Source organism: Pan troglodytes, chromosome 1 (genome assembly GCF_028858775.2).
Source record: "Pan troglodytes isolate AG18354 chromosome 1, NHGRI_mPanTro3-v2.0_pri, whole genome shotgun sequence".
Taxonomy (NCBI): domain Eukaryota; kingdom Metazoa; phylum Chordata; class Mammalia; order Primates; family Hominidae; genus Pan; species Pan troglodytes.
In genome coordinates, this window is record NC_072398.2 from 816,694 (window position 1) to 841,008 (window position 24,315).

A 24,315-nucleotide genomic window follows, 5' to 3' on the forward strand; every position below is an offset into this window, starting at 1 on the left:
GTTAAGTCCATTTGTTGTAGTGCACAGTTTAATTTCATTGTTGCTTAGTTGACTTTCTGTTTTGATGACATGTCTAGTGTTCTCCATTGAGTATTAAAGTCCCCCAATGTTTTTGTGTTGTTGTCTATCTGATTTCTTAGGTCTAGTAGTAATTATTTTATAATTGGGAGTTTCACAATTAGGTGCATATATATTTACAATTGTGAAATTTTCCGGTTGCACTACTCTTTTTATCATTGTATACTGTACCTCTTTTTCTTTTTTTAACTGCTGATATTTTAACGTTTGTTTTTTCTGATATAAGAGTAAGCACTCCTGCTCAATTTTGGTTTACATTTGCATGGAATATCTTCTTCCACCCCTTTATAGTAAGTTTATGTGAGTCCTAATTATTTTCCAAACTTTTACATTTCTCTTCTTCAGGAACATGAATTATTCTTAGATTTGGACATTTAACACAGTTCGAAACTTCTTGGCGGATTTTTCATTTTTTAAATTCTTTTTTCTTTGTCTTGGATGGATTGGTATAATTCAAAAACATTGTCTTCATCTCTGAGGGTCTTTCATCTGCTTGTTCAATTCTATTGGTGAGACTTTCCCATGCATTTTGCATTTCTCTCAGTGTTTTCTTGATTTCCTTGAAGTTGTTATTGTTTTTTATTCATGCTATTTCACTGAAGAATTTTCCTTTCATATTCATATTCTGCATTATGTTTTTGATTTCTTTAAGTTGGACTTCACCTTTCTCTGATGCCTCCTTGATTAGCTTAATAACCTTCTGAATTTTTTTTCTGGCAATTCAGAGATTTTATCTTGGTTTGGATTCATTGCCGGCAAGCTGCTGTGATCTTTTGGGGGTATTAATGAACCTTGCTTTGTTATATTATCAGAATTGTTTTTCTGGTTCCTTCTCATTTGAGTAGACTATTTCAGAAGGAAAATCCGGGATTCAAGGGCTGCTGTTTAGATTTTTTTTTTGTCCCACTGGGTGCTCCCTTGATGTGGTGTTCTCCCAGCTCTCCTAGGAAAGGGACTTCCTGAGAGCCAAACTGTAGTAGTTGCTTTGCTCTTCTGGGTCTAGCCACACAGGGGAGCTATCAGGCTCTGGGCTGGTACTAGGGAGTGTCTTCAAAGAGTCCTGTGATGAGTTCTGTCTTCAGGTCTTGTAGCCATGGATACTGGCACCTGCTCCAGGGGAGGTAACAGAGGAGTAAAATGGACTCTGTGAGGGTCTTTGGTTGTGTTTTTGTTTAGTGTGCTGGTTTTGTGTTGGTTGGCCTCCAGCCAGGAGGTGATGCTTTCAGAGCCCAAGAGCTGGGGCCCTATAGTGAGGATGCAAACTTGCCCTAGGGACACCCTTTCAAGTATTCATGTTTCTCAGCTGGTGGGCAGGGCCTTAGAGCTCCCAAGAGATTATGACCTTTGCCTTCGGCTACCAAAGTGGGTAGAGAAAGACAACTAGGTGTGGGCAAAGATAGGCGTGTCCGAGCCCAGCCTCTCCTTGGGTGGGGCTTGCTGTGCTGCTGCTGTGAGGTCAATGCAGGTGTAGTTTCCAGTCTAATGGAGTTATATACCCAGGGAGATTATGGCTACCTGTGTTGCAACACACAGGTCATCAGGGAAGTGAGAGAAAGGCAGCAGTCACCAGTCTCACCAAGCTCCCACATAGCCCACAGTCCTAAAGGCCAGCCGTACTCCCACTGTGCCCTCACAACAGCACCGAGTCTATTTCCAAGCAGCTGGTGACCAGGGCTGAGAACTCATTCCAGAACATGAGCCTCTCTGTTGAGAAAGGAAACAGATTCACAGGTTTTCGGTGTCTCAGGGAGCCCGCAGTGGTGATCCAGTTCCTTCAAAGGGTCTGTGGTTTCTCTCAGCTTTCCTAGTATGTTCCTGCAGTAGTTCTTGGAGCAAAAGTTCACAATGTGAGTTTCCACATGCTATTCTGTCCATCTGAGTGGGAGCTGCAAGCTAGTCCTGCCTCCTATCCACCATCTTAGTACTAATCAGAACATTAAAGTTTTCTGTTTTTTCAGTATCATAAATTTTGTGCTGTGCATCCAGGTAGCATACAAATCTTTTTGCAAGGTGTAAACTCAAAATTTTATTGAGCCTCTTAAAACTCACTTTGGAATAAAAGTTAATACCCTTGAGGAGGGGCCAAGATGGCTGAGCAGAAACAGCTCCCAGGAAGGCCAATGCAGAAGGTGGGTGATTTCTGCATTTCCAACTGAGGTCCCCAGTTCATCTCACTGGGGCTGGCCAGGTAGTGAGTACGACCCACAGAGAGTGAGCAGAAGCAGAGTGGGGCATCGCTTCATCGAGGAAGTGCAAAGAACCAGGGGACCTCCCTCCCCTAGCCAAGCAAAGAGGTGATGGACTGTGCTGCCTGCCTGCGGTACTATGCTTTCTCCGTGGATTTTTGCAATCTGAAGAATACGATATTTCCATGAGAGCCTACTCCACCAGGGCCCTGGGTTTTGAGCACAAAACTAGGTGGCTGTTTAAGCTGGCACTGAGCTGCAGGAGATTTTTCAGACTCCAGCGGCACCTGGAACTCCAGTGTGACAGGAGAACTGTCCACTCCCCTGGAAAGGGGGCTGAAGCCAGTGAGCCAAGTGATCTCGCTCACCGAATCCTACTCCCATGGAGCCCAGCAAACTAAGAACCACTGGCTTGAAATTCTCAGTGCCAGCACCGCAGTCTGGAGTCTGCCTGGGACTATCGAGTTTGGTGGGGGGTGGAGGAGGGGGGGCGAGGGGAGGTCGACATTACTGTGGCTTAGTAGGCAGTTGTACCCTGATAGTTCTAAAGAAACTGGGAGGTTCGGACTGAGTGGAATTTACCACAGCAAAGCAAAGCAGCTGTGGACAGACTGCTTCTCTAGATTTCTCCTCCCAGGGCAGGCCATCTCTGCAGGAAATCCAGAAGCTCCATTCAGGGGCTTACAGACAGAACTGTCATCTTCCTGGGACAGAGCACCTGGGGGGAGGAAAGGCTGTGGTCACAGGTTCAGTGGACTTAATCTTTCCTGCCTGCCAACTCTGAAGAGAGCAGCTGATCCTGACAAGGGGGGTTCTCCCAGCACAGTGCACCAGCTCTGCCAAGGGACAGATGGCCTCCTCAGGCAGGCCCCTGACCAGATGCCTCTTGACTGGGAGAGACCTCCCAATAGGGGGTGGCAGACACCTCATACAGGAGAGCTCTGGCTGGCATTAAGCTGGTGCTCCTCTGGGATGAAGCTTCCAGAGGAAGGAGCAGGCAGCAATCTTTGCTATTCTACAGCCTCCACTGGTGATACCCAGGCAAACAGGGTCTGGAGTGAACCCCCAGCAAACTGCAGCAGACCTCCAGAAGAGGGGCCTGACTTAGAGGAAAAAGTAACAGACAGGAAGCAACAGCAACCAAAACATCAACAAAAATACCGACCCAACAAACCCTAACCAAAGATGATCAGCCTCAAAGATCAAAGGTAGATAAATCCATGAAGATGAGGAAAAACCAGCACAAAACACTGAAAATTCCAAAAGACAGAATGTCTCTTCTCCTCCAAATGATTGCAATACCTCTCCAGCAAGTGCACAGAACCGTGTTGAGAATGAGATGAATGAATTGACAGAAGTGGTCTTCAGAAGGTAGGTAATAACAAACTCCGCTGAGCTAAAGGAGTATTTTCTAACCCAATGCAAAAAAAGCTAAGAAACCTGATAGAAAGTAAGAGTAGTTGCTAACTAAAATAACCAGTTTAGAGAGGAACATAAATGACCTGATGAAGCTGAAATCACAGCATGAGAATTTCATGAAGCACACACAAGTATCAATAGCCAAACTGATCAAACAGAAGAAAGGATATCAGAGTTTGAAGATCAACTTACTGAAATAAGGCATGAAGACAAAGCTTAGAGATGAAGTAGAAAAAAAGGATATCAGAGTTTGAAGACCATCTTGCTGACATAAAGTATGTAGACAAGATTAGAGAAAAAAGGATAAAAACAAACAAACAAAAACCTCTGAGAAATATGGGATGATATAAAAACACAAGTCATTGAGAATGAATCACACAAGACATTGAGAAGTTGGAAAACACACTTCAGGATATTATTCAGGAGAACTTCCCCCAACCTAGCAAGACAGGCCAACATTCAAATTCAGGAAATACAGACAACACCACTGAGATATTCCCTGAGAAGATCAACCCCAAGACACATAATCATCAGCTTCTCTAAGGTTGAAATGAAGGAAAAACTATTAAGGGCAGCCAGAGAGAAAGGTCAGGTCACCTACAAAGGGAAGTCCATTAGACTAACAGCAGATATCTCAACAGAAACCCTACAAGCCAGAAGAGAGTGGGGGCCAATATTCAACATACTTAAAGAAAAGAATTTTCAACCCAGAATTTCATACCCAGCCAAACTAAGCTTCATAAGCGAAGGAAAAATAAAATGCTTTCCACTCAAGGAAATGGTAAGAAATTTCATCACCACTAGGTCTGCCTTGCAAGAGGTCCCAAAGGAACCACTAAATATGAAAAGGAAAAACTGGTAACAGCCACTGAAGTAACACAGCAAAATATGATGACCAATGATACTATGAAGAAACTGCATCAACTAGTGTGCAAAATAACCAGCTAGCATCATGATGACGGGATCAAATTCACACATAACAATTTTAGCCTTAAATGTAAATGGGTGGAATCCCCAATTAAAAGACACAAACTGGCAAATTGGATAAAATGTCAAGACCCATCATTGTGCGGTATTCAGGAGATCCATCTCACATGCAAAGACACACATAGGCTCAAAATAAAGGGATAGAGGAAAATTTAACAAGCAAATGGAAAGCAAAGGAAAGCAGGAGTTGCAATTCTACTCTATGATAAAATAGACTTTAAACCGACAATGATCAAAAAAGAAAAGGAAGGGCATTAAATGATGGTAAAGTTATCAATTCAACAAGAGGAGCTAACTATTCTAAATATAGATGCACCAAATACAGTAGCACCCAGAGTCATACAACGAGTTCTTAAGAGACCTACAAAGAAACGTAGGCTCCCACACAATAATAGTAGGACACTTTAACACTCCACTGTCAATATTAGACAGATCAACAAGACAGAAAATTAACAAGGATATTCAGGATTTGAACTCTGCTCTGAATCAAGTGGACTAATAGACATCTACAGAACTCTCCACCCCACATCAAAGGAATTTACATTCTTCTCAGTGCCATGGGGCACTTATTCTAAAATTGACCATAATTAGAAGTAAAACACTCCTCAGCAAATGCAAAGGAGTGGAAGTCTTTCAGACCACAGTTCAATTAAACTAAAACTCAGCATTCAGAAACTCACTCAAAACCACACAGTTTCATGGATATTGAATAACCTGCTCCTCAATGACTCCTGCTAAATAACAAAAGTAATGCAGAAATCAAGAAATTCTTTGTAACCAATGAGAACAAAGAGACAACTTGTCAGAATCTCTGGGACACAGCTAAAGCAGTGCTAAAAGGGAAATTTATAGCACTAAATGCCCAATCATAAAGCTGGAAAGATCTCAAATCAACACCCTAACATCACAATTAAAAGAAGTAGAGAAGCAAGAGCAAACAAATCCGAAAGTTAGCAGAAGACAAGAAATAACTAAGATCAGAACAGAACTGAAGGAGGTAGAGACACAAAAAAACCCTTCAAAAAATCAGTGAATCCAGGAGCTAGTTTTTTTGAAAAAATTAACAAAACAAACCGCAGGCTAGACTAATAAAGAAGAAAGGAGAGAAGAATCAAATAGACACAATAAAAAATGATAAAGAGGATATCACCAATGGCCCCACAGATATACAAACTACCATCAGAGAATACTATAAATGCTTCTATGAAAATAAACTAGAAAACCTATGAGGAAATGGGTAAATTCCTGGACACATACATTCTCCCAAGACTAAACCAGGAAGAAGTCAAATCCCTGAAGAAACCAATAAGAAGTTCTGAAATTGAGGCAGTAATTAATAGCCTACCAACCAAAAAAAAACCCCAGAACCAGAAGGATTCACAGCTGAATTCTACCAGTGGTATAAACAGGAGCTGGTACCATTCCTTCTGAAACTATTCCAAAGAATTGAAAAGGAGGGACTCCTTCCTAACTCATTTTATGAGGTCAGCATCATCTTGCTAACACAACCTGGCAGAGACAAAACAATAAAAGAAAGCTTCAAGCCAGTAAAACTTCAAGCCAGTATCTCAGATGAACATTGATGTCAAAATCCTCAATAAAATACTAACAAACTGAATCCAGCAGCACATCAAAAGGTTATACACTGCAATAGAGTTGGCTTCATCTCTGGGATGCAAGGCTGGTTCAATATGTGCAAATCAATAAATGTAACGCATCACATAAACAGAACCAAGGACAAAAACCACATTATTATCTCAATAGATGCATAAAATTTCTTCGATACAATTCAACATTCCTTTATGTTAAAAACTCTCAATAAACTTGGTATTGATAAAACATATTCAAAATTATAAGTGCTATTTGTGACAAACCCTTAGGCAATACTATACTGAATCACAAAAGCTGGAAGCATTCCCTTCGAAAACCAGCACAATACAAGGATGACCTCTCTCACCACTCCTATTCAGTACTGGACGTTCTGGTCAGGGCAATCAGGGAATATATTTTTAAAAGCATATTTAAATAAAAAGAGCGAAAGTCAAATTGTATTTTTGCAGATGACATGATTCTATATTTAGAAAACCTCATCATCTCAGCCCAAAAACTCCGTATGCTGATAAGTAAGTTCAGCAAAGTCTCAGGATACAAAATTAATGTGCAAAAAACACAAACATTCCTGTGCACCAAGAATAGTCAAGCAGAGAGCCAACTCATGAATTAACTCCATTCTCAATTGCTACAAAGAGAATAAAATACCTAGGAAAAGAGCTAACAAGGGATATGAAGGACCTCTCAAGGAGAACTACAAACTACTGCTCAAGGAAATAAGAGAGGACACAAAGAAATGGAAAAACATTCCATCCTTATGGATAGGAAGAATCAATATCATGAAAATGGCCACACTTCCCAGAGTAATTTATAGATTTAATGCTATTCCCTTCAAACTACCATTGACATTGTTCACAGTATTAGAAAATACTTCCTTACATTTTATATGGAACCAAAAACTAGCCCATATAGCCAAGACAATTCTAAACAAAAAGAACAAAGCTGAAGGCATTATGCTACCTGAATTCAAACTATACTACAAGGCTACAGTAACCAAAACAGTATGGTGCTAATAACAAAACAGACATATAAACCAATGGAACAGAACAGAGACCTCAAAAATAACACCATATATCTACAGCCATCTAATTTTTGACAAATCTGACAAAAACAATCAATAAGGAAATTATTCCCTTTCTAATAAATATTGCTGGGAAAACTGGCTAGCCATGTGCAGAAAACTGAAACTAGACCCCCACCTTACACCTTATGCAAAAACTAACACAAGATGGATTAAAGACTTAAATATAAAACCCAAAACCATAAATTTACTCGAAGAAAACCTAAGCAATACCATTTAGGACACACAGATGGGCAAAGACTTCTAGACAAAAACACCAAAAGCAATTGCAACAAACCCAAAATTTGACAAATGGGATCTAATTAAACTGAAGAGCTTCTGCACAACAAAATAAACTAGCATCAGAGTGAAAAAGCAACCTACAGAATGGGAGAAAAATTTGCAATCAACCCATCTGACAAAGGTCTAATATCCAGAATCTACAAGGAACTTCAATTTAAAAGACAAAAACAAACAACTTCATCAAAAAGTGGGCAAAGGATATGAACAAACACTTCTCAAAAGAAAACATTTATGCATGCAAAAAATATGTAAAAAAGCTTATTATCACTGATTATTAGAGAAAAGCAAATCACAACAATGAGACACCATCTCACACCAGTCAGAATGGCGATTATTAAAAAGTCAAGAAATATAATAAAGGAAGGTAACAACCCCATCTTTCAGGTTATAGGAAGAACCATTGGTCTAACTTCTGCTGTCATCCAACTCCACATTATAAAACCTATTTAAAGTATGAAGTGGGTTATATTGAGTTAGCTATCAAAAAGAGTCAGATTTCATTCTATCTTTGTAAGCCCTTTGGTGAGTTGCCTGTGATGCATATTACATTTTCCTATAATACTTACTCAAAAATTAAATTGTTTTCTTTTTCTTCTAAATTTATGAAGAGGTTTTTTGGGTTTCAAGAATAGTTTGTTTTTAAGTATATTTCTCTAGCAAAGTATAAAAAATCAAGTTGCACAAGTAAATTGTATGGAATATTAGGAGGTGAAAATACTGTAAAAATAAAACGATAGGAAAACAAAACTCATTATGTTTTGAAATTTTAAATGGAGTTTTCTGAGAATTTTAAATGGAGTTTTCTGAGAAAGCATGGTTGAGGGGTTGATAGTTGAATATTGCTCGCAGGGTATGAGATAGAGAACTGCTAGAGCACCTAGTCTTACCTCTGTAGGAGAGGAGAGGATCAAGTGCAAATAGTAACCTGTGTGTTACTATTAGCAAAAGTCATGCAAAACTCAATTATTGCTTGTGAAAAGTCAATTATTGCTTTGCTTGAGTTTAGAAGTTATTCACTAAAAACAGCCTCAGGAAAACATGACATTAAACAGAGATAAAAGAAAATACATCAACCAGCAACACTGAAAATGGGCCAGCCAGCCAAATAAGAACAACTTGAAGCTGCCTACGGAAGGTCAGAAAGCATTGACAAGAAAGCAATAATTAGCTGCCTTTTTGAGACTGTACACATTTTACAATAATGTTTTTATCATTTCCCCTAATTTCTCCTAAAACTCCTGAACCAGAGGCACAACTCAGAAAGGCAGTGTTTGAATGCTAGTTTAATGGCTCTTCTAGCTTGTTGGCTTCTCAAATAAAGGTAACTTTTCTTTCACTAAAGCCTGTCTCTTCAGTTTTTATCTTTCAAACTACAAGTGGTCCAACCTAAGTATGGTTTAAAAGAAGAGTGTAAACCAAAAATAAAATTCTAAGCCTCCAGCTGACTGACGAATCTTCCTCTCAGCCAAAGACATTCCAAAGTAAACCTTACATTGTAGTTCAGGCTGTAATGGAAAGAGGGTGGAGGCTGAACATGCCTCATCGCTTATAGCCTTCTCCCTTTGGAATTCAGGTACAACTGACCAACATCAATCATTAAAACAGATATACTTCTACAATAATAACAATAAAACATTGGTTCAATAAATTGAGTATGACACAAAAAAGTAAAAATATTCCTTGTTGATGGATTTGAAGAATCAATACTGTTAAAATGTCCATGCTACCCAAAGCAATTTACAGATTCAAACTCATCTCTATCAAAATACCAATAACATTCTTCAAAAAAATAAAAAAATTCTAAAATGCATATGGAATCCTAAAAGACCTAGAATACCTAAAGCAATTTTGAGCAAAAAGAAAAAAACTGAAGGAATCATAGTGCCTGAGTTAAAATTATACTAAGGAACAATAGTAACCAAAACAACATGATACTGATGTTAAAAACAAACACATAGACTAATGGAATGGAAGAGATTACCAAGAAACGAATCCATACAGGGAACTCATTTTTGACAAAGACGCCAAGAACATATATTGGGAATATTCAGTCTGTTCGATGAAATGGTGCTGGGAAAACTGAATATCCTTATGAAGAAAAATGAAACTAGACAACTATTTCTTGGCTTATATAAAAATAAAATTGTTTTAAATACTTTAATCTACAACCTCAAACTATGAAACTACTAACAGAAAACATTCAGGAAATGCTCCAGGACATTGGACTAGGCAAAGATTTCTTGAGCAATTCACTGCAGGAACAGGCAATCAAAGCAAAGGTGGACAAATGGAATCAAATTAAGTTAAAAAGCATCTGCAGCACAAAGAAAACAATCAACAAAGTAAAGAGACAACCACAGAATGGGAGAAAATATTTTAAAACCACCCATCTAACAAGAAATTAGTACCCAGAATATATAAGGGGCTCAAACAACTCTAATTGTCTAATAACTATTAGACAATTAGAAAAAGTCTAATAATTCATTTTTTAAATGGGCAAAAGATTGGAATAGGCTTTCTCCAAAGAAGACACACAAATGGCAAACTGGTGTATGAAAAGTTAAAAATACTATACTTAAAAAGTTAAAAATATTACAGAATTTTCATACGATCCAACAATTTCACTTCTGGGGTATACTCCAAAAATTTGTAAAGAGGGATTTTAAAAGATATTTGTACACTCATGTTTATGGCAACGTTATTTTCAATAGCCAAATGGTGGAAACAGCCCAAGTGTTCATCAAAAAATTAATGGATAAACAAAATATGGTATATGCATACAGTGGAATAATGTCAGCCTTAAAAATGAAATTGTGATACATACACGTATATACATGGATAAACTTTGAGGCTATTATCCGAAGTGGGATAAGCCAGTCACAAAAGGGTAAATTCTGTATGATTTCACTTAGATGAGATACCGCTAGAGAACCTCGAATTTATAACAACAGATAGTAGAATGGTGGTTGCCAAAGGCTAAGGAAAGAAAGTAATCGTGTAGTTTTTGTTCAACGGGTACAGTTTAATGCCAAGTACCAGCAGTCCCCAACCTTTTTGGCACCAGAGAGTGGTTTCATTGAAGACATTTTTCCACTGATTGGGCAGGGGTTGTGGGGAAACCGTTTTGGGATGAAATTGTTTCACCTTAGATCATCAGGCATTAGTTACCTTCTCATAAGGATCCCAGAACCTAGATCCTGATCATGCACAGTTCATAATAGGGTTCAGTCTCCTATGAGAGTCTAATGCTGCTATTGATCTGACAGGAGGCAGAGGGCAGGCGGCAATGCTCACTTTCTGCTGACTTCCTGCTGTGCAGCCTGGTTCCTAACAGGCCATGGACCAGCACACCTCTGTGGCTTGGGGGGTTGGAGACCCATGCTGTAGAAAATGAAAAATATCTGGAGATTGGTTGTACAGCCATGTGAATGTACTTCACATTACTGAACTGTACACTTGAAAATAATTAAGATTCTTCTATGTTATGTATATTTTACAGAAATTAAAACAAAATAAAAAACTAAAAAACAGTATCTCAATAAAGAAAGACTCAGGTACTTTTCCTGAGTAAAGAACATTTAAGAGGCATAACTAAGAAAGGCAACTCATCATCTGACTTTGATTCTTTTGCTATATGAAAGGTATTATTGGGATATTTGGCAAAATTTTAGTAGGGTCTGTAGACTAGATGGGAGTAATGTATCCATGGTAACTTCATTATTTGGGCAGTTTTATTTGTTTATGTAGGAGAAAAATCTCTATTTGTAGGAAAGCCACTAAGATATTAAAGAGTGATGGTTTAAATCTCAAATGATTCTGAGGAGAAAAATTTGTGTTGTTATTGCAACTTCGGAATAACTTTGAGAATGTTTCCAAAAAAGCCTTAAAACTACATAATACCTGAAAAAAGGGCTTGTTTGATATAAAATAAAAATTACACTTTCCATATTACAAAGAAGCAGTTTACATTTTAGCCACTAGAATTTGGAAAATTGAAGACCACCAGTTGATCTGGGTTTGAATTTCTAGTAAGATGCAAAAAAAATACTGCTAAAGATAATAAAATTATCAATTAAATTTAGTAATGTTGCTAGATACAAAATCAACGTAATAACTGCAGTTTTGTTTTTTATGTCAACAAATAAATTAAAATTATAAAGGTACAATTACTTACAGCAATGTCAGTAAACACTATATACCCAAAAGATGTGCCAAGTCCCTGTTTTAGGTCCTTATGATATAACAGAAAACAACCGAGAAAACACTAACAATTATTCTTGAGTAGTTGATATCCAGAGTCAGGTTTGCTAGATGGTCAAATTAAGCAAATCAAGACACAGGACAATATAAAATTTGAATATCAGATAAATAACAAAAATTTATTAGTACAAGTTTCCTGAAAATCCACACTGAACAGAATATTATGTTCATTGTTCATCTTAAATTCAAATTTAATTGGGTACACTTTATTATGTGGTAACAATATTCAGGTGGTAGACCAAAAAATTCAAAAGTGTATCAATAGCTACATTTGGTTAAGCATAAAGAGCAAAAGAAATTTAAATATCTTCCTGTTGACAATGTAAATTATTACAGTTGGAGAGAAATTTGGAAATTTTGTAAAATTCATACATGAAAGCTCTTTTTCACCATAATTCCACTTTTCATTTATGTTCTGGATAGACTCGAGCATATATTTGAAGGAAAATATGAACCCAAGAAATAGCATTGCTTTTAATTTTCCAACAAAAGAAGAAATAGGTTGTAATTTACTAAAACTGAAAAAAGTACAGCTACATGTGGCTACATATTTCAACATGGAAGAAGTCCACCGAGATTTCTGAAAGAAAGAGCAAATCTTACAAAAACGTACTTTTTATTTATAAATACAGACATTAAAGACATAAAGAGCCCCGTGTCGTGCTGCCCCTCCTGATTAGGCCTCGGGGCCAGCCCTGGCCACTGTCCCTGCAGTGGATGCAATCGCGGCGGCTCCAGTCCTCAGGGGGCTCCAGTCCTCAGGGGGTTCCTGTCCTCAGGGCAGCTCCAGTCCTCAGGGGGTTCCAGTCCTCAGGGGGCTCCAGTCCTCAGGGGGTTCCAGTCCTCAGGGGTCTCCAGTCCTCAGGCGGCTCCAATCCTCAGTGGGGCTCCAGTCCTCAGGGGGTTCCTGTCCTCAGGGCAGCTCCAGTCCTCAGGGGGTTCCAGTCCTCAGTGGGGCTCCAGTCCTCAGTGGGGCTCCAGTCCTCAGGCGGCTCCAGTCCTCAGGGGGCTCCAGTCCTCAGGGGGTTCCTGTCCTCAGGGCGGCTCCTGTCCTCAGGCGGCTCCAGTCCTCAGGGGGCTCCAGTCCTCAGGCGGCTCCAGTCCTCAGGGGGCTCCAGTCCTCAGGGGGCTCCAGTCCCCAGGGCGGCTCCTGTCCTCAGGCGGCTCCAGTCCTCAGGGGGCTCCAGTCCTCAGGCGGCTCCAGTCCTCAGGGGGCTCCAGTCCTCAGGGGGCTCCAGTCCCCAGGGCGGCTCCTGTCCTCAGGCAGCTCCAGTCCTCAGGGGGCTCCAGTCCTCAGGGGGCTCCAGTCCTCAGGGGGCTCCAGTCCCCAGGGCGGCTCCTGTCCTCAGGCGGCTCCAGTCCTCAGGGGGCTCCAGTCCTCAGGGGTCTCCAGTCCTCAGGCGGCTCCAGTCCTCAGGGGGCTCCAGTCCCCAGGGTGGCTCCTGTCCTCAGGCGGCTCCAGTCCTCAGGGGGCTCCAGTCCTCAGGGGGCTCCAGTCCCCAGGGCGGCTCCTGTCCTCAGGCGGCTCCAGTCCTCAGGGGGCTCCAGGCCTCAGGGGGCTCCAGTCCCCAGGGCGGCTCCTGTCCTCAGGCGGCTCCAGTCCTCAGGGGGCTCCAGTCCTCAGGCGGCTCCAGCACCCGCGACCCGCCTGGCTCCGTCTGAGTCCGTGGTTAGGCTCCCTCCATCCCTGCGTTCCCTGGCCTCCCTCTCCTGTTGTTTTCCCCAGATTCACCCCAGCACGGCCCCATGGCGCAAGGAGACCCGCTGGAAAGGAAGCATTTGAACTCCAGAAGAACAGGACTTGCGACTTTCAGCCTTTGCGCCCATCTCTGCGCCACCAGCCCCGCAGAAGTAGCTGGGAATGGAGCTGTCCCCATCCAGAGACATCTCCTCCAGGCTCACCACGGAGCAAATTCTGTGCAGAAGAGAATAAACGCATGCGGAACAGAAGGCGTTTTAGAAGCTAGTTTCCAACCGACAGATCCACCTCGTACTTCCGATGCACGGTCACGTGCATTTCTCCTCAAAGGACTTCATCTATAACATCCTCACCATTAAATAAAGACAGGGCTTGTCTACTCTAGGGCAGGATGAGTAGGTCTGTGAACGTTTTCTGAAAGAATGTGATGAGAAAATTCGAGAAGAGCATGAAGAAATCAAACACAAAACTGGCAGAACAGGATGATGCATTTGTGAAATTCACGCTTGGTGAAATAATGTGACGCTCTGGCGCTGGCTCTTACGTTTCATGACTCACACATTCTGCATTTGCCGCTGCCTTATTCCTTGCTGACTTATTGCAAAGGGTCCCAATTTTGTCCTGACACAATGCCAGGATCCCTCGGTGAATACAGGTTTTTGCAAGCTTTTGACAATGGCAACCACTCTTAGGCCCTAGCAACTGGTTTTGGACATTTCCCCGATCTCAGCACCACTTAATGTGGACCTTTGCTACCTATACTAACACAGTTTTGGCTCCTTATTTTAATATGTTTGAAAAGGATTAAAGGGGGATATTCTAAAACATATCCTTCGCTCGTTGTGTAAATAAAACTAGAATGACAATGCAGAGGAAGTTAGTGTGATTTTAATTGTGTGCTACAACCAGTACATAACCAGTTATTACAAATTGAGAATGTAATTCCAGGACAATCTGAAGCAAATAGCCTGCAATTCTTCTTGAGAAATAGTGAAGGAGGAAGCCATTTCTGTATTCCAGGACTTCTTGGGCATTCAGAATGGGTTTGTGATTTTTTAAAGTGTTTTATTTATTCTATCAGTCTTTTAAACACATGCTTATTGCTGCATTTTTCCAGTATATTATTATTTTACCTCTTCTGTAGTACTGGAATTTAGTAGAAAGAATAAAACATTTACTCCCCCTCAAAAAGAAAGAAAGAAGTGAGAGCACAAAAAATATAGGCTTCTGTTATCTCTAGAGGCAAAGAACAAATAACATACATTCAGGTTATGTGCACACAGACTTCTACTAATTTCTAATATTTTATTTATTATTTTATTTTTATATTTTATATTTTATTTTTGAGATGGTGTCTTGCTCAGTGACCCAGGCTGGAATGCCATGGCGTGATCTCAACTCATTGCAACGTCCACCTCTCAAGTTGAAGTGATTCTCCTGCCTTAGCCTCTCGAGTAGCTGGGATTACAGGCCTGTGCCACCACACCAGCAGATTTTTGTATTTTCTGCCGTGACAGGGTTTCACCATATTGGCCAGGCTAGTATCACACTCCTGACCTCAAGTGATCTGCCCACTTCGGCCTCTCAAAGTGCTGAGATTACAGGCATGAGGATCCGTGCATGGCCTGTAATATTTTATTTTAAGCTGGTGATGGGTACATTGGTGTTTAATTTGTTTTATACATTATCTTCCACTGAAATATTTCTAACGATACAAATTAGCTATCATTGTAATTCAGGCTATGATTAATTTAAGGAAAACAACACAATTATATCAGTAAAAGCAGGATATCATTCAAAACAATTCACTGAACATTTATGGAACAAAGCATTGGTAAAAGATAAAATGGGATTTTGTTAATGTGCTTAATCTATCTACCTAAGCCTCAGACAAACACTATATCTAATGGAGAACCATAATTTCTAAAGGCTTAAGGTAGTCAATATTATTCTTCAACACTTCAATAATATATATTTTAAGCAATGAAGAATGGAAAATAGATAAAATTGGAAAGAGATCTAAAGTTGTTTCAACCATTGTATATAATATTTTTCTCTGCAATAAGGAATACAAAAATAAACATAGCATTCTTGGATTCACGGTCTATAAGCAACATTTAATAGATTTCTATATATTAACAAAAAGAAATAGAAGAAATAATACACACAATATTCTATACACTCAAGCAACAAAATATACTCATGAACATTTCTATTTTATAATAATAATTTTTACGGAAAATATATACACTAGTTTTAAGGGATAGAAAACATATAAAGGAACATACAAATAGAATTAGAATTATGTAGGGAACCTCAAGATGTTAAAAGTGCCAATTCTACCCAAGCATATCTTGCTTTGACGATGGAGCAGAAGGAACAGTGAAGAGAAGCCATAGAAGAGGAATGATATTAGCCCTGAATGCCCTGACTGCCATTCTCTAGCTCTGACACTTCAAATTACATAAACTTCTGCCCTTAGTTTCATAATGCAAAAAAATGAGGATATAATTAAAGATAATATATAATAATATATACATGTGTCTAATAGAGGTATCTGACATACACAATGGTTGTGGGTAATATGTGAGCTTACAAACACTTTTTAACTGCAGTGCCAGTTATACAGAAAGCACTTGATGTGTCTCACCTCATCATGTGAGAGAGAGGGAGAAGTTTCAGAAAGTTGACATTAACCTACAGGGAAAGGGACATAATTATCCTTGTAGTATTTTCAAGAAAAGGAAGCTAATTCGGCTTCATGTCCTAGGAGAGGAGATAGAAGGTAATACAAACTTTCATAATTAAAGACAAGGGAATGGATTCCGCAAGGGCTAAAAATTTAAGTTTTTGTCTTTTCATTCATTTGTCAATAACCATAAAGATTCCAACTGTATATTAGGTGCTTTTTTCCTGGTGATGGAAACATAAAAACATGTAAGATATTTATATGTTTTTGCCTTTTTAGGAAACTACAATCTCATTGAAAATACACACTATTCTGATCAGTACTAAGAGGTAAGTTAACCAAGCACAAGCAAGACTGTGTATAAGCTAGTGCCGAAATTTCTGCTGAACGTGGTGATGATTAATTTCATTTCTTAATCATTTTTGGTCTGAGAATTTTATGAATTTTATTCTATTTTATCTGTACAATATGACTTTGAGAAATGTGGTACAACCTGAAGCAGAAGGAGTGGTTACCTGCCCCAGCTTATCAATGTGAAAGATGGGATAAAATCTATAATTTTTGTTTTTATATGTCCTGGCATTCTAGAGTTGAAAAAGATATTGATAGTGAATGGGAGTCAGAGGAGAAACGTAGCAGATGAGAACAGGACATGATTTGAAAGTTTTGGCCACATTCTCTTTTCTTTAAATAATCGTAGCTCATGCAGGATGAGAATCCCTAAACCAAAAATCGAATATCCAAAATCAGAATCATTTAGCGTACTGACATGAGACTGTGTCACTCTTGCTTTCTGATGGTTCAGTGTACACAGACTTTCTCCCTTACACAAAATTATTTTAAAATATGGCATAAAATTACATTCAGGCTATGTGTATAAGGTATACATAGAATATAAGTTAATTTTGTCTCTCCTCTGGGTTCCATTCTCAGGATATCTCCTTATATATATGTAAATATTTCAAAGTGTTAAAAAATCTGCAATCTGCAACACATCTGGTCCCAAGCATTTTGGATAAGGAATCCTCAACCTGTATTAAAGAATGTTTCCATTTGTCATGTGCTCCTCCAAGACATTTACACCTATTATTTAAATATGTTTTTAAACTTGGAATATACAAAAATGTTTATTTACAACAAATATGTTGGATATACATTTTGTAAAATGGTTTAAAATATTACCAGTGCTTTCAAAACACAGCTTAACTCTCTCTGATCATGTAACCTTTCAGCCAATTTTGTAGATAATCATTATTGCAGTGTTGCTGTGCTTTATAATAGATTTATATATATATGTTTAAATTACTCATAATAGGATTCATGAAGTCATTCCCTGTGATCTACTTTGTTCATTCAACATTCTATTTGTGAAACTCATCAATGCTACTTCTTATAGTTATGCTTATAAATTCCATTTTTAGTGCATATGCAAGTTGCATTTTATTATTACAAATAAAATTGCTATGATCATTATTGCCAATATGAGAGATTTGTTGCTTTGTTTTGTTTTGTTTCCTGATCATTCCTACTGCAAAAGGGTAACGTCATTGTGGACTACACAGTGGATTACACATGCTGTCTGACATTATTTCACATAAGGCTTAACTTCTTTTTTTTTTTTTTATCAAGTTCTGGCCTCTCGATGTCTCTTTTCCATCATCTCAGTCAGTGCCTTCTCAATTTCTCACCTGGATTTTCATGGTTTCTGTGTTACTATTGCTCTGGCCTGTGCACAGTATCACAGTGTCATAAAATCTGACCATGATTTTCATGAATTTTGTGTTATAATATATTGCTCTGCGCATGTGCACAGTATCACAGTGTAATGAAATCTGATGACTCCTCTTGCAGACATGATGAGGTTAATACATAAAAAAGACATTTAAAAAACTGAATGTATGCACCATCTTTTTACAAAATGATGGAGTTTATTACAACAGAAACAATGTAGATTAGATAAAATAAATAAAATTAGAAGCATAAAATTTCAACTAAGGGAAAAATACTTGGTAGGCAACATCTAATGCAGATTTCAAAATATTTTACCTCATTACATGAATACCTTTAGTACAGTATTGAAACTCAAAATGTTCTGCTTTTTTTGGCAGTGAAGAGTCCTGGATAACTTGGAGTTGCAATTATATTTCACCACAGATCCATTTTTATAGGAATATATACAAATACCTCTTGGAATCCCAATGTTATCTTCACTGCATTTTCAGATTGTTTATATCCTGGATAACTTACACTGAGCTTCAGGATTGGGTCTCATATTCCTGGTGCCTAAAGGTAAGCACAATTTCTCATATGTATCTTACTTACTTAGAAGGAATGTCAAATTTCTCGTTAGAAACAACATTATTTTTCTTTATAGAATTTTATTGAATAAATGTTCATATGGATCTTAATATAGAAGGCATAGAGCAATCTAGTGCTCAGTATTTTCAATTTTATCACTTATAAACTGTTATAAATTTGTGATATATCTTGCCACATTCTCTGTGACAGGATGAAATCAATGAAGTCAATTTTAGCATGTGGGTATGAAGGGAATTTTGAGGCAATGAAGGGAGGTGAAAAAATACAACACAAATAAGAGTGCATTTATATAAACTCAGCCTAAACTAATGTGACTGAGACAATTCAGAGGGATATGTAGATTTACATTTGTAATCAATTTTGTTTTAATGCTGCATCATTCAATGGAATGTAAAACATATGGTAGAAATGTCTAAGTGATCAAGTAGAATTAATCACCATTTTATCTCAACTTAGTGACTTGGCAGTAGTGTTTCCCAAATGTAAAGAACACTTTGCCAAATGAAAAAGCATAGGGAGGAGCGAATTTGACCACATAGCTTCCTTCTTGCAAGAAAGCTCATAGCAAGACTCACTTAAAGACAAATTATGGTGGAAATCTGAGGTAATACCGTTTTATTTGGATAAATTGTGTATTACAACAGTTGACAAGATCCAGATAACTGGGACAGCTACGGTATGATGGTCAAAATAGGTGGTTCCATAAAGTTAGTTGAGATGAGTTATTTTCTTGAAGTGAATTCCGCTCATAAGCACTGGAAATTATTGAGGCAATACAATGTATTTTCCCCTGATTTTCTTTAAAAGTCCACCTCTTCTTGAGGTCAACACAATGGCACCCTGAAGTGGGAAACCCACAACACTAAAGATCCCAGAGATGCCCATTTCTCATTCTCAAGACGTTGACTGAACCTAGATCTCAGATACCAATAATCAGGTTTATCCAAGTTCTTCATTTGTTTTAAAACCAGAAAGGGAGGAGGTTGAGACCTGTTTCTCTCTTCATGATGATTGACAAAAATGATTTGCCTACTATCATGTGATCAAAGACACAAATTTAATCTCCATTTCTAGTATTGTGCTGGTCACATGCTGACTGAAGCTGAATTTCTCTATCAGTTTATCTGTAAAAGACTTCTGATGTTATAGGAACTATCTGTTTGCTTTGGAGACATATTCTTTTTGGAAAAACTCGATCACATATTAGACATCATTTTTCTAATTTTTTTTAATTTTATTATTATTATACTTTAAGTTTTAGGGTACATGTGCACAATGTGCACATGCTATTAGTTTCCCTCTACATACTGCTTTGAATGTGTCCCAGAGATCCTGGTATGTTGTGTCTTTATTCTTGTTGGTTTCAAAGAACATCTTTATTTCTGCCTTCATTTCGTTATATACCCAGTAGTCATTCAGGAGCAGGTTGTTCAGTTTCCATGTAGTTGAGCGGTTTTGAGTGAGTTTCTTAATCCTTAGTTCTAGTTTGATTGCACTGTGGTCTGAGAGACAGTTTGTTATAATTTCTGTTCTTTTACATTTGCTGAGGAGAGCTTTACTTCCAACTATGTGGTCAATTTTGGAATAGGTGTGTTGTGGTGCTGAAAAAAATGTATATTCTGTTGATTTGGGGTGGAGAGTTCTGTAGATGTCTATTAGGTCCACTTGGTGCAGAGCTGAGTTCAATTCCTGGGTATCCTTGTTAACTTTCTGTCTCGTTGATCTGTCTAATGTTGACAGTGGGGTGTTAAAGTCTCCCATTATTATTGTGTGGGAGTCTAAGTCTCTTTGTAGGTCACTCAGGACTTGCTTTATGAATCTGGATGCTCCTGTATTGGGTGCATATATATTTAGGATAGTTAGCTCTTCTTGTTGAATTGATCCCTTTTCCATTATGTGATGGCCTTCTTTGTCTCTTTTGATCTTTGTTGGTTTAAAGTCTGTTTTATCAGAGACTAGGATTACAACCCCTGCCTTTTTTTGTTTTCCATTTGCTTGGTAGATCTTCCTCCATCCTTTTATTTTGAGCCTATGTGTGTCTCTGCACATGAGATGGGTTTCCTGAATACAGCACACTGATGGGTCTTGACTCTTTATCCAATTTTCCAGTCTGTGTCTTTTAATTGGAGCATTTAGTCCATTTACATTTAAAGTTAATATTGTTATGTGTGAATTTGATCCTGTCATTATGATGTTAGCTGGTTATTTTGCTCGTTAGTTGATGCAGTTTCCTCCTAGCCTTGATGGTCTTTGGCATGGTTTTGCAGCGGCTGCTACCGCTTGTTCCTTTCCATGTTTAGTGCTTCCTTCAGGAGCTCTTCTAGGGCAGGCCTGGTGGTGACAAAATCTCTCAGCATTTGCTTGTCTGTAAAGTATTTTATTTCTCCTTCACTTATGAAGCTTAGTTTGGCTAGATATGAAATTCTGGGTTGAAAATTCAAAAGCTAGCAGCAGGCAAGAAATAACTAAAATCAGAGCAGAACTGAAGGAAATAGAGACACAAAAACCCTTCAAAAAATTAATGAATTCAGGAGCTGGTTTTTTGAAAGGATCAACAAAATTGATAGACCGCTAGCAAGACTAATAAAGAAAAAAAGAGAACAATCAAATAGACGCAATAAAAAATGATAAAGGGGATATCACCACCAATCCCACAGAAATACAAACTACCATCAGAGAATACTACAAACACCTCTATACAAATCAACTAGAAAATCTAGAAGAAATGGATAAATTCCTCGACACATACACCCTCCCAAGACTAAATCAGGAAGAAGTTGAATCTCTGAATAGACCAATAATAGGAGCTGAAATTGTGGCAATAATCAATAGCTTACCAACAAAAAAGAGTACAGGACCAGAAGTATTCACAGCCAAATTCTACCAGAGGTACAAGGAGGAACTGGTACCATTCCTTCTGAAACTACTCCAATCAATAGAAAAAGAGGGAATCCTCCCTAACTCATTTTATGAGGCCAGCATCATCCTGATACCAAAGCTGGGCAGAGACACAACCAAAAAAGAGAATTTTAGACCAATATCCTTGATGAACATTGATGCAAAAATCCTCAATAAAATACTGGCAAACCGAATCCAGCAGCACATCAAAAAGCTTATCCACCATGATCAAGTGGGCTTCATCACTGGGATGCAAGGCTGGTTCAATATACACAAATCAATAAGTGTAATCCAGCATATAAACAGAACCAAAGACAAAAACCACATGATTATCTCAATAGATGCAGAAAAGGCCTTTGACAAATTTCAACAACCCTTCACACTAAAAACTCTCAATAAATTAGGTACTGATGGGACGTATCTCAAAATAATAAGAGCTATCTATGACAAACCCACAGCCAATATCATACTGAATGGGCAAAAACTGGAAGCATTCCCTTTGAAAACTGGCACAAGACAGGGATGCCCTCTCTCACCACTCCTATTCAACATAGTGTTGGAAGTTCTGGCCAGGGCAATTAGGCAGGACAAGGAAATAAAGGGTATTCAATTAGGAAAAGAGGAAGTCAAATTGTCCCTGTTTGCAGACGACATCATTGTATATCTAGAAAACCCCACTGTCTCAGCCCAAAATCTCCTTAAGCTGATAAGCAACATCAGCAAAGTCTCAGGATACAAAATCAATGTACAAAAATCACAAGCATTCTTATACACCAATAACAGACAAACAGAGAGCCAAATCATGAGTGAACTCCCATTCACAATTGCTTCAAAGAGAATAAAATACCTAGGAATCCAACTGACAAGGGACGTGAAGGACCTCTTCAAGGAGAACTACAAACCACTGCTCAATGAAATGAAAGAGGATACAAAGAAATGGAAGAACATTCCATGCTCATGGGTAGGAAGAATCAATATCGTGAAAATGGCCATACTGCCCAAAGTAATTTATAGATTCAATGCCATCCCCATCAAGCTACCAATGACTTTCTTCACAGAATTGGAAAAAACTACTTTAAAGTTCATATGGAACCAAAAAAGAGCCTGCATCGCCAAGGCAATCCTAAGCCAAAAGAACAAAGCTGGAGGCATCACGCTACCTGACTTCAAACTATACTACAAGGCTACAGTAACCAAAACAGCATGGTACTGGTACCAAAACAGAGACATAGATCAATGGAACAGAACAGAGCCCTCAGAAATAATGCCGCATATCTACAACTATCTGATCTTTGACAAACCTGAGAAAAACAAGCAATGGGGAAAGGATTCCCTATTTAATAAATGGTGCTGGGAAAACTGGCTAGCCATATGTAGAAAGCTGAAACTGGATCCCTTCCTTACACCTTATTCAAAAATCAATTCAAGATGGATTAAAGACTTAAACATTAGACCTAAAACCTTAAAAACCGTAGAAGAAAACCTAGGCAATACCATTGAGGACATAGGCATGGGCAAGGACTTCATGTCTAAAACACCAAAAGCAATGGCAACAAAAGACAAAATTGACAAATGGGATCTAATTAAAATAAAGAGCTTTTGCACAGCAAAAGAAACTACCATCAGAGTGAACAGGCAACCCATAAAATGGGAGAAAAATTTTGCAACCTACTCATCTGACAAAGGGCTAATATCCAGAATCTACAATGAACTCAAACAAATTTACAAGAAAAAAACAAACAACCCCATCAAAAAGTGGGCGAAGGACATGAACAGACACTTCTGAAAAGAAGACATTTATGCAGCCAAAAAACACATGAAAAAATGCTCACCATCACTGGTCATCAGAGAAATGCAAATCAAAACCACAATGAGATACCAACTCACACCAGTTAGAATGGCAATCATTAAAAAGTCAGGAAACAACAGGTGCTGGAGAGGATGTGGAGAAATAGGAACACTTTTACACTGTTGGTGAGACTGTAAACTAGTTCAACCATTCTGGAAGTTAGTGTGGCGATTCCTCAGGAATCTAGAACTAGAGATACCATTTGACCCAGCCATCCCATTACTGGGTATATACCCAAAGGTCTATAAATCATGCTGCTATAAAGAAACATGCACACATATGTTTATTGCGGCACTGTTCACAATAGCAAAGACTTGGAACCAACCCAAATGTCCAACAATGATAGACTGGATTAAGAAAATGTGGCACATATACACCATGGAATACTATGCAGCCATAAAAAATGATGAGTTCATGTCCTTTGTAGGGACATGGATGAAATTGGAAATCATCATTCTCAGTAAACTATCGCAAGGACAAAAAACGAAACACCACGTATTCTCACTCATAGGTGGGAATTGAACAATGAGAACACATGGACACAGGACGGGGAACATCACACTCTGGGGACTGTTGTGGGATGGGGGGAGGGGGCAGGGATAGCACTGGGAGATACACCTAATGCTAGATGACGAGTTAGTGGGTGCAGCGCACCAGCATGTCACATGTATACATATGTAACTAACCTGCGCATTGTGCACATGTACCCTAAAACTTAAAGTATAATAAAAAAATAACAAAACTAAAAAAAAAAAAATTTATTCATTTTGATCTGTAAATATACTCCTGTTTGTAGTACATGATCTCAGAACATTAAAAAGTTGAGCTATAGAGAAGTGAATGCCAGGTCAGGAAAAGCCATGCTCACTGGGAGTCAGGGCTTTGAATCACTACCTGGGATAACATATCCAGTATTATATGTCCGGAAACTGTGCAGTCAAACAGTTATTCAGACCA